The sequence below is a fragment of the Misgurnus anguillicaudatus genome, chromosome 19 (assembly GCF_027580225.2).
Source record: "Misgurnus anguillicaudatus chromosome 19, ASM2758022v2, whole genome shotgun sequence".
NCBI lineage: Eukaryota > Metazoa > Chordata > Actinopteri > Cypriniformes > Cobitidae > Misgurnus > Misgurnus anguillicaudatus.
Window position 1 is genome coordinate 3809231 of NC_073355.2, and position 12487 is coordinate 3821717.

A 12487-nucleotide genomic window follows, 5' to 3' on the forward strand; every position below is an offset into this window, starting at 1 on the left:
GTTAAAGATATAAAAGCACAATGTTAAAGGGCATTCTCTGGGGTCCTCGCGTTGCGTTTTCGGGTGACGAAAAGGTTTCATTAAGCGCGTAAGCCCGTCTTGTGGACGGTGCTCGAACCGCGTCGATGGTGTTAGATATCGCTGCTTGCGATAAATCACCTAAACCTTGCGCGCGCTCAACGACCATACATGGATATCTACAGGTCGGGGCGCGAGTGCCAAATGTGCCCCTTCCTTGAGAAAGAAAGTCCTTCCTCAAGGGAATCCGCCAGGGAAGGCTGTCGCGAGGAGCATTAACTATGAAAACCAATTCTTGGTCGTCCAGTATGGACGATTAATAAAAGGCTCTCCTCGTCCTGCCTGACTTTGCACAGTGTCTGCGCAATAAAGCTCACTGGAAGAAATGCGTATTTACGCGCCCCCCGCAGCCAGCTGTGTGCCAACGCATCCACGCCGAGGCTGCCCTCGGTTAGTGAATAAAATAGGCGACAGTGGGTATCGTCCGGCGACGCAAACAGATCTATCTACGCACAACCGAACTTCTTCCAAATTAGCTGGACCGTCTGGGGGTGGAGTCGCCATTCGGCGGGGGCGCAGCTCGGGAAGCGCGTCACCGCTGCATTGAGCGATCCCGGGATGTAAATGGCACGAAGGGACCTCAGATGCTTCTGACTCCAAAGGAGGAGATGACGAGCAAGATGCGACGAGTGACGAGAGCGCAAAACCGCCTTAACGGTAAATAACGCAACAGTCGCAATGTTATCGGTGTCGACTAATACATCCTTCCCTCGCATCTCCATAGCGGAGCGTACAAGTCCCAGATATACAGCGCACCGCTCGCGGCAGTTGGGGTGCTATGCACACCCCAGAGACTGCAAGCCCGTCATACGTGGCAGATCAACCCGTGCTTAGAGCATCGTATGCTACCGAATGGCAGGAGACCCCTCAGAGGCATATCTTGCTATCAGAAATGCTGGGTCTACCACGGGGAAAATTTAAATGACACGCAGGTGTAGTGTTTACACGGTGTATGCCGGTGCGCCACACTCCTCGAGACTCGATCGTAAAGCCAACACTGAAGCGGTCTCATATGACGCAGCTCGAGCAGTGTCACAGCCGCAGCATGCTGTCATATGTCCAGGAGCTTCTGAAATTGTTTCAGAGTTACCGCGTACTTCCCTCAAATTAAACCGAGGCAAGTCAGAACTGACTAGTTGCGCGCTCTTGTAAAACACGGCAATTAGTCGATCGAGTCTAATTCCATACTGAGAAAAAAGGATCCTCTGCACAGGGCAAAGTTGCTCTTTCCCAGTCGACCTGATGACTAAAACGAGCGAGAGGCCGGAGCATTAACTCTCTGTGTTCGCGCACGTCTGCCAAGAACGGGCTATTATAAGTCGACGTAAATAAAGCAGAATGCGAACAACTCTCTCTCTGATATTTAAATGCCGTGACTAGCACTTTCATGGAGACACGGAGAGAGAGAGACAGCTCGAATGGTGTACTTAATATTAATATGCCCACCCCACGACGCAGAGCGAAAAAAACGGTCTAAGGCGAGGGGAGATGGACACATAAAGTACACGTCTTACAGGTCTAAGGCTGCAAACCGATCTGAATATTGAAATACGAGCCTCTGCGTTATCATCCAAAAAAAGACCACCTTTGTAGAGCCGGTGCGTAAATCAAATCGATCATAACCCACCGCGTATTTAGGGTACTAAGAGATAAAGGCTGGAAAAACCTTATCATCATCATCATCTCGGTAAGAGGGACCGGCTCGATACATCCTTCGCCAGGAGGACATCAACTTATGCACGCAGTACATGTGCATCGGACACTTTCACTATAGTGAAAACGAAAGCCCGAGAATTTTGGGGGTGTGCCGGTAATTGTATTTCGTAACCGAGGCGGATCGTGCGTAAAACCCAACGAAACGGGCTGGGAACTGAAGCCAAGCACCCAGGCACCGTACGAGGAGAATAACGACACTACCGAAGTACCCCGCGGTGGGGCAGCGAAGCGAGACAGGTGAGACTGCCGGTGCGTCTGCTGTGACAGCATAAGCATCTACAGTATGTGTGTGTGTGACACTGACCTGAGCCCGCTGAAGGTGACGGTCGTCTGGTCTCCTCTGCGGAGAGCGCAGACTCCGATGAGGGTGCTGGTGGTCCGGTCTCCTCAGTGGAGGGCTTGGACTCCTCAGAACACCCGCTGGCAATAGAGGAGAGGTAGGGTGAGCTGGTGTGTGCCCGCTCACGGCTCTCTCGATCCTCTGGAGACCTGGAGAGGGAAGAGGAATGCACTCTATGTGTGGTTAAGTGGGTACCGGCTAAACAGCCGGTGGAACATATGCAAACCAAGAATTCTCCACCCGACCCTCTATCGGGGGAAGGAGCGAATCACCGTCTCCTGAAGAGTGATCCTCTGCCAATCCGGGTCGCCCATTACTGGCCACTTAAACTCCCGATTTCACGGGAAGCGGCTAAGCGGGCGGGGCGAGCTTCTGACGACCGGTTCCCCCGCGCTGCCGAGATGGGGTCCGAGGAGGGGAACGGAGGTGGTCGCCGCAGGACGCCGACGGCGAGAGGCAGACTGAGGAGCCGGCATGGTGGACCAGGGGCAGCTCTCCTTCGCCGGGGCATGACCTAGGAGATCGCCTCAGTTTGCGCAGCAGAGCTGTACGACTCCACGGGCTCGCCGAAGAGGCCGGTCTGTGAGACAGGAGCATTCAAGAAGTTGTTCTCGCCTGCGTCTGTCATGTCAGCCAGACACAGCCAAAGGTGGCGATCTTGAACCACTGTGGTGGACATCGCACGACTGAAGGTCGCGGCCTCCCTCGTAAATCCTTGGTGAACCTGTAGCAACGTTATTGCATGCAGGGCTGAAGCCGCCTCTCCGCATGCCTGACGGACAGCGCCCGTAACCGGACGACTGTCTACAAACACGGGAGGGAAGGGTTGGGTGGTCCCTCCAGGAACGCAGCTGCATCGCAACGCCCCGCCAATGAAGGGGTCCCCGCCCTTAGCGGCTCCATTGGTGAGGGAGGTGAGGGGTGAAAGCTGAACGCTGAACGGCCGGATGGCCGCAAATCACGTCAGCTCTTCGTGCCGTCGGGAAAGCAAGGCACAGGAGAAGAGGACCAAGAGGCCCGAGCAGCTCCGAAATACCAATCACGTGGGCGGTACGGTTCGGGCGGAGAGGGGTTAACCTCTCCAACTCTACCGTTTCCGCCGCTCGAGCGGGCACGGCCGCCATCTCCGGAACGACTCCACTTCGGATAGCAAAAGATAACATGGACATGGCAGGCGACACAATGAGGAGGGATGTTACCAGGGATCAGGGGTTCGGGTGGATGGCAATCCCCCTTGTTAAAAAATGACATAAAGTATCCCATCTGTAAAACCACCATTTACCTTTACCATCCTAAGATTTGTCACAAAAATTTAATATTTGTCATACAAGTAAAACTTATTACGCAAATGAAATATTACAATTCTGTAGGTAATGTAATTATTAACAAACTGTAATAACCAAGAAAACGTAGCTGTTGGCCAGTCAGAACTAATATTGTTACATGCTATGCACAAAGTCACGCTTACACAAGCTTGCTTCATTTCAATCAATTTCTACTGTATGTATCTCGCTAACAAGTTTGCATAGTCAGATAAGATTAAGCATATTTGGCTGTCCAAGGGGAATGCTCCAAGCTCACAATTTTAGCCTGAACCCAGATTACTCCCCCCATTTAGATACCAGCTGAGAGTGAGGTGATAGGTAGGAGGAGTGAAACTGCAATAATTAATTATTTGTCACTGGACAAAGGTGAGGGACGGCTTTATAGAGACCTTTTTATCTTTTATGACATTCCGACATGCAGTCTGGGATGACAGGAGGTGTGTGATTCCCCATAAAGCAATGCATGTACAGTTCTGTCTAATGACTTTTTCCTATTTTTACCTGCCTAATTTTTTTATTGTTCTGTATAATAGTCTTTTCTTTTTCCTTCCTTTATCTGTATCACAGGTGTACTTTGTTGACAGATCAACAGTAAAAACATATGTCACATCTCCCAGTCTTCATTGTCCACGCCTCTATTGTCTGTGTGTTTTTGTAGACACACTGCATGTGGCATTGCTTCGACAGTGTGGTGTCAGTGCGCTGTCAGTGTGGCATTTTCCCCACTATTCTTGTTATACTGTTTATTGAAAATCCCAGCTAAAACCAGGCTAAGCAAAGCTGGTTAAGTTCCAGCCTGGTCAAGCTGGAGGGGCTGCTGGTTTTAGCTGGTGGGTCAGCTAGTCTCCCAGCCTGACCAGCTAAAAAGTGACCAAAACCCCTCTAAAACCAGCCTGCTAAACCAGCGTAACCACCTAAAACCATCCAACCACCTTAGGCTGGTTTGGTCATTTTAGTAGTTGTTATCAATTAAATCCCTTCACCCGTTGTTGCGTGTTAGTATTCACTAGTTTCCCTTAACTGGGGATTTTAAACAATTTATACATTTTTACAGTTATGAGCACGGGTTAAATTGGGGGAGAGTAAAACAGCGTTCCTGCACTTATGTTAGAGGAGGGGAAACCCTTGTGGGTTGTTCAAATTCACTACCCTTTTGGGTTGTTTGTGGCACTAAATTTAACGGCTGTAAAAAAATTTATCAGATGAATATTTTTGTCTTTTTTGCATAAATATGTTAATCATCCTCAGTACTGATTAAAATTGTTTAGTAAAATGCACTTAATTATTTGCAAATAATCATTATGATGCTTGGCCTTGACCAGATGCCTAAATGCATTTAATTTCTTCCACAGAAAGACAGTCAGACCAAAAAACATCAGGTGCATTGTACGCACTTTTAGAAAAAGGTGATTTTATCCCCAGCACTTTTTTGACCCATTGCCAATATTTCCGCACATGTTTTCTGGTTTGTTACTTAAATTTGAATAAACTAACATTTAGCCAATCACAAGTGAGTGTTATGAGCAAATCTGTTGCTTACGCGATATATTTTATTATTGACTCCTCTTTGGCCCTTGATGTCCCCCTAATTTTTTAAATGCCTGCTATGCCCCTGCAAAACATGATTTGAATGCTAACATTTGTTAACAAAACTATGCCATGCACTAAACAGTCCATCAGTCACATTAAAGGAGCATTTCACCCGTAGAAATGGTACCAACCGGAGCAGGCCACTAATGCCCCTCCGGACGTTCCACCTCGAGGAGGTCCCCAAAAGCACCCCAATGACCAAGCAACGAGACCAGATAAGTGAAAGTTAAAACAAGCTTTATTTAAATTAATTAAAATCAAGATGGGAAGGGGAAAAGGGGAATTTAAAATAATCTCTGGCGTGTTCTTCTTTGCAGGGGGAGAGAAGGGGGCCAAGGGGAAAGGATGGAGCTCCTTCGTCCTCGGTAAGTATTTTCTCTTCCGTTAGTTCTGATCGTGGCTTCCTTCTGTCTTATTAGTGCACACGTGGCGCCCTCCTCGGCTCCTGGAGGCAAAAGAACACACAATTACTTGAGAGAAGTTTAGCGGTCACCTGCGGTTAGGGAGCCTTCCCGTATCAACCCCAGAACCGGGACAAAGCAGGGCTTCGTTGATGGAGGTAGGCCCTTCCTCCAGTGTCGTGATAGGTAAGTATAACTCTTGGTTTGATTTTCAGGCTCTTCGTTCGCTGACGTGCTACGTGGGACTCACAGGCGTGATAGGCAAATACAATTCTTGGTTTAAGTTTACAGACTCCTGTTCCACTGACGTACTACGTGGGACTCACAGGCGTGGTAGGTAAGTATAACTCTTGGTTTAGGTTTACAGGCTCCTGTTCCGCTAACGTGCTACGTGGGACTCACAGGCGTGAGAGGTAAGTATAACTCTTGGTTTGGGTTTACAGGCTCTTAGTTTGCTGACATGCTACGTGGGACTCACAGGCGTGATAGGTAAGTATTACTCTTGGTTTTGGATTTACAGGCTCTTAGTTTGCTGACGTGCTACACGGGACTCACAGGCGTGATAGGTAAGTATAACTCTTGGTTTTGGATATATAGGCTCTACTTGCACTAAAGGACTTATACTTTAAGCAGCATTTAGGATGAGAGAAAACTGTACATCACCTGACCGGGGTAACAGAATGGATGGCGGACACTGTTCCCTTCTTACTGGCCTAGTGACCGGACCTGGCCGGCGTCCTATGTCAACGGGATACCGAGAATGGGGAAACCACCGGCTTCTTCCGGGTGGCTGGATGCTAGGCTCACCCTCCGCCCCAACCTGGGGTATGAGGAGTACCCGTTCAGAGGTAGGTGACAAGCTTTTCCTCCGAGACACAATAACGCCAGTCAGGTAAGTAGCAGGGAGGTTTCTTTGCTCTTTACAGATCAATGCTGTTATTGCTGCAATGTTTCAATCACTGTACTCACAGTTTTCCTTTTCGGCGAGGTACACACAAGCCAGGGGGAATAATGATGTAGATCCACGTTGGTACCACCGTTTCTGCACTCCACTAGCCCACACACACAGTACTTCAACCGGACCTGGGGTAAGTATGAATGGCAGGAGACACAGCACTACACAGCAACACTCCAGTGCACACACGTCGAATTAGCACACTCACCCACAGCAGCACACACTCTTTCGTGAAATATAAGGCCAGTACTCTCACACTCGATCCAGCTTTGTGCCGGGGGGAAGTTGTTGGAGCACCGTCACAGTGAGTGGGATAGAGTTCGTCAGCCCCCTTACAACGCTCTGCGCACCTCGTCCTTCCTTGGCACACCCACCGACTTCGATCTTCTACGGTGGGGCCACTACAGAAAACAAAGATCCTTCCACACAGCAGTGAGTTCCTAATTTAGCGACTCATCCAGAAGTAAACAATGAATGTACTCACAACCTCTGTTTTGATCTCCTTTCCCCACAGCTCCCGGGTCCTTCCTTCCGCTGAGCAGTTCTTCGGTCGTCACAATCTACTTGGGTTTCGCTGTAGATGACTTCCCAATAGCTCTCACAACATCACACACATCAGGTAAGTAATGGGTTGCAACAACACCGCTAATACCTTTTCCTGGAGGTTACCGGCGAAAAGTGCCGGTGTTACCGGCCGGAAGTGCCGGTGTTTGCGGAAGTTGGTCCAGGCGGAACCTTCTCCCACTATTTTCAGTTCCGCCTGTTCGTCACTCGTGACAGAAACATTAATCTTTATTGAAAGTGCATCATATTTGTAGTCGAAATGTAACATACATTTCGAATTTGGTGCCTATTTGACCGAGAAAAGGGGTGTTTGTAGTCTCACCCCCTCGACAAACATATTGGACTTCCTGCTTTCAATGATGCAAAATTATGATTTTTACATCATTGAAAGAAGGAAGTGCAACACTGAAATCTGTATTTCTCCCGTCTCAGCGGAAACTGAGGAAATGATGCACGACCATTTAAAAACATGACTGTGGTCTATACAAAGCTTAATGCAAATGGGTGAAGTGTCCCTTTGAATATCCTTTACAATATATCCTTTACTGTGGTTTTCTAAAAGGCATTACATCACTTATACTTACGGCTAGGGATTTGCAAAGACTTTACGGCAAACTTCACAGCATACTGTAAATACAGTACAACGCTATCTTGTGGCACTTAATATGTATTTTAAGAGGTTGGTAATCCATATTAATTCGTTTCTCCACATTTTTGTACGGTTTGCCTTGACCCCTGTGACGGTGGGGTTAGGGGTGGGTTTTTATTATTGTTTTTTAATGATAAACATACATTTTTGCAAGATTAACTTCATTCGAGATCCGGATCTGAGACCTCAAATCATGTTGCTTGTTGTTACATTTTAAGCGATTCAAATGATTTGACCTCAATAACAGAGAGACTAATCAGCAGAATTATTATTTTTTAGTTTTCTAAAAAACTAATTGCCACATGACTATAACGGTCAAAGTTGAACATGTTTTATAGCATTAGTCCCTTTCCATGCTGAGCCTTCATTCACCTGCCCAGAGCCCTGCAACCTGTTTTCTGTCACTCACCTCATAACATTGACAGCGCTACGATATTGACTGCTAATTGCTGCAGGCTCTGTTTACACTAATTGGGGTTGTTGTCATTATTTCTTGTTTAAAAAGTGCCATAAACAGACGTTTTGAAACAAATTAAAAGTTGTTAGCTAGGCAATGGCAATGAAGATAAACAAAAAACTTGCGATAATCCAGACTCAACAAAGAGGTTCGTTTTTTAACTGAAAGCTCTATATAATTAAATGCTTTACTGAAAGTTTAAGGTTATCATTAGAGTTTATCAATGTGTCCTGTACCAGAGCTCATACTTCCTCCAGAGAAAAACAACCCTGATAGAGCTCTCACAATCAACCCAAACATGCAGGTGGAGGAGATGAGTACATGCCGTTTGGCAGCCTTCAGATAACTCAGCCACAGCAGCACACTAAAAAACTCACTGTAGGATTCACAAGGTTTGATCAAATCCTCACATCACCAGCAAATGGTTGTTTATAGTTGTTTTGATTTCTTTTTTTATTTTTTAAAGAGACAAGTTCTCTGTTGTGCATTCACAATGTAAAGTTTTGTTTGTTTTGTTTCTGTTCAGTGGTCACTTTACCAGACAAGTTAATGACATAATGACATAACACAATTTTTTCTGTATTTATTTGTTTCCATAGCATTTTGCTTTGCTACATAATGCATATTGAATGCTTTCATAGTCAGGCCAGGTTAGCCTTCGCAAGTTCAGCATTTACAACACTGGACATCCCATATGCATATGTTAAGTTTAACACACCTTTATTAAAAAGAAATGGGTTATTAGTAGGAGTGCACCGAAATTTCGGTCGCCGAAAATTTCGGCCGAAAATGGCATTATCGGTTTCGGGCCGAAATAAAAAATCCAGCCAAAAATGTAAACCGAAAATGAATGTCAACCGCGCCCCTCCCATCTGTGCGCTAGCGCTTGGGTTTCACTCACGGTGATCAGTCGTCACACACAGTGGCGGCTCCAGAGATTTTCTGATGCAGGTGCTATGGGGATGCTTGACACTTAAGAGAAGGTGCTTTAAATTTTGGGGCATTTCATTAAGGAGGTCGCATCGGACCACCCTTTATACAGGCTCTCCTGATTTTGCCAAGTGGTTGATGTCCTCAGGACAACATTATGTTGACCTTGGGACAACATTACAATCAACCAATCAGATTTCAGAAATAAGTTTACAGTTTGTTTTAAGTTTAAGCTTACAACCAGGATTAGCTGTTTCTAGACCATTGTTTTTCACTTATCATGTCCCTCTGATTTTAGGGTTTGGTTATGGTTAGGGTTTGGTTATGGTTAGGGTTTGGGGTGGGTTTAGGTTCCATTCAGAAAAATGTTGTCCCCGGGCCAACACAATACGCTGCCCCGAGGACATCAACCACCCGACAAAACCAGTTTGAGCGTATGTTGTATCTATAGCCCTTGTGTTGAATACTTTTACATAGTCGTGGAATGAGTATAGGCTAGTTAATGCGTGCATGTACGCGTGAATAAAGGCTCAAACTGATTTTGCCAAGTGGTTGATGTCCTCATATTGTGTTGACCCAAGGACAACATTTTTCTAAATAAAACCTAAACCCACCCCAAACCCTAACCTTAACCAAACCCTAAAATCAGAGGGACATGATAAGTGAAAAACAATGGTCTAGAAACAGCTAATCCTGGTTGTAATCTTAAAATTAAAACAAACTGTAAACTTATTTCTGAAATCTGATTGGTTGAGTGTAATGTTGTCCCAAGGTCAACATAATGTTGCCCTGAGGACATCAACCACCCGGCAAAACCAGGAGAGCCTACAACATACATAAGCCTGTCAATGTAAACCTCTGAAAATAATATTTCACAGTTCTGTCACAGTCTAGCCCTGAATACAACGGAGCAGCAAACGCAGGAACAGACACTGTGCACGCTTCAGCTTAAAATGCTCAGATCACGAAATCACACAGCCAGTTACCAACACTAGTGATGAATCAGCATTGTTTCTATTGTTGGAGCATCAAAGGGTGACCATACGTGCCATTCTTACTGGACCCGGACGCGTCCTGTCCAGGATTTCGGGTGCATCTTCTGGTAGTCGTATTTGTCGGCCGCATACGTCATAGAGGATTATTATTATTATTATTACAGAAAAGCAATACTTATGTTTTTAACTGAATGGCGTATGCGGTCAACAAATACAACTTCCGGAAGATGCACCGAAATCCTGGACAGGACGCGTCCGGGAAGAATGACACGTATGGGCACCCTATAGATGTAACAATGCAGAGCCAAGATTTGTGCTTTAACCACCAAATTAATTCAATTTGTAATAGTCAACAGAGGGCTTATCATCAAGCACTTATCATAGACGTCTTCACAACAAAACAGCATCATCAATGATGTTGACGCAGTCAGGGGTCCTCGTTCTCTCCGTATTTATAGCCAAAAGTGCCAGATTACTGGTCCTAGTGTGTCCACTGCTGTTCCTCAGGTAGTTTTTGGTGTAACGTTATCCATTTTGGAGTATTTTACTTGGCTAAATTTCCAAACTTGCTATCAAAAACAAACTACCGTGCGTTAAGGTCAAAAGTTCACCGGGCGCTGCATCCATTGGCCAAAGAAGATCACCTGTTTGGGCGTCATGATATTTTAGACAAAAATATATATTTTTAAATTATTATTTAATTCCCTTTTTTTAACAACATGAAAACACTATTCAAACATGACATTAAAATATAAATATAAAAAATTACAGACATTTCTTGAGGGTGCTGGGCGGGTGCTATGGATATTGTAGCCGGAGCTACAGCACCACCTAGCTCCTCCCCGGCACCGCCACTGGTCACACACCCCTGCCCTTCAAGCTCAAGCAGGTTTTCACTTACGGTCGAGCTGTTTGTACGCATCTGCAAAGATTAAGCATGTCTTGATGTGTAAACTTTAGAGAGAGTCGCGCTAATGTGTCTCATACTGTAATCCATTAACATACATTTGGCAATAAAGCAACAAAACACAACGTAACGTTTTTATGTGGAGCGACTGTTGCGCTGTTTGGGATTCACCCTCGGTCTCAGTGTGTGCGCGTGTTTAAGTGCCCATACAAGAGAAACGTGTTTAAAAAAAAAACAAGCAAACATAAAATCTCTCTGTTATTGACAGGGCACATATAAACAAAATTATCTTCACAGTATCCTTTTTCTAATAAAAACATTTGTTTATGTCTTAAGTGTATGTATAGATTACAGTCAGATTAACCTACTTAAGTCTGTGTCATTAATGTTAATCAAACAACCCATGACGAAGAGACAAATAGCTCTAAAAATAATAATTTATTGTGTTATGATTCATTTAATTTGATTTCTGTACCTAATGCTAATTTCAGACCTTATTAATGTACAACTTTGTTCTTTTTTATAAATGTTCGCAATTTCTTTATTGTTTATTAGATTTTTCCCAACTGTTTTTTGCTGATCCGAAAAAATAATCTGATCTGAGCCTCAAAAACTGTAATGTGATCCGAACTGTGAGTTTTTTTTATCCATCACACACCCCTAGTAAAGTTAGTACACAGTGATAGCAATGAATGCAATTGTACTAATTATTGGCATAATAATTTCTTTCGGTGTTTCGGTTTCGGCCAAGAATTTTCATTTCGGTGCATCCCTAGTTATTAGGCAGTAGCATTCTGGCGCTTTTATGATCTTTTGACCAGAACATAACAAATCTTCCATCTCATTCTCATGCGCCACCTACAGACTTACTTACCCACATGCTTTGAAAGATGATATAGAGTTGTAGGTTGTTTTTTTTACCGCAAACTGAATCTCTCTTTTTCGGTACTCTACCTGTACATACAGTACATGCATGTAAATGTAGCCTCCACATGAAAACATCATCTCTACCTGTCATCACACCTATACACCTGGTACTGCACCCTACTGAATCCAGTGGATCTATCCCGTCTGTGTGCTCCAAAAACCTGGGAAAGACTGTGTCGTTGCTATTATACCATAAGCCAATATAATCCATTCTCTCTGACATTTACTTACTTGCAATACTCCAGCAATTGTACTCATTGTGGTTGTAACTGTTTAATATCTCTCGTGTCATTCTATAACAAATACATGGTATTGCAAATTCTTACTTCAATAATTGTATGTTTCTTAAAAAGACACTTATATAATGTTATTTAAGCAAGTGTGTATCAAAATTGTCATGGATGTTAGCTATACTAACTGTACAAATTCAAACTTCAAGTTGTTCATATAAAAATTACTTGTGTGGAAAAGGAACAATATAGAGCAACACAAAAAAGTAAGATGAATGCCTGCACGAGTCAGTGGAAGACCATCAAGACAAGGGAGAGGTTTCCTCCAGTACCTCCTGGATGCAATGGATGGTGCATGCCCAGACATCACAACTGAACATTGTCAGGGGTGGATCAGACATGGCAAAGGATTCTTCCAAAGAT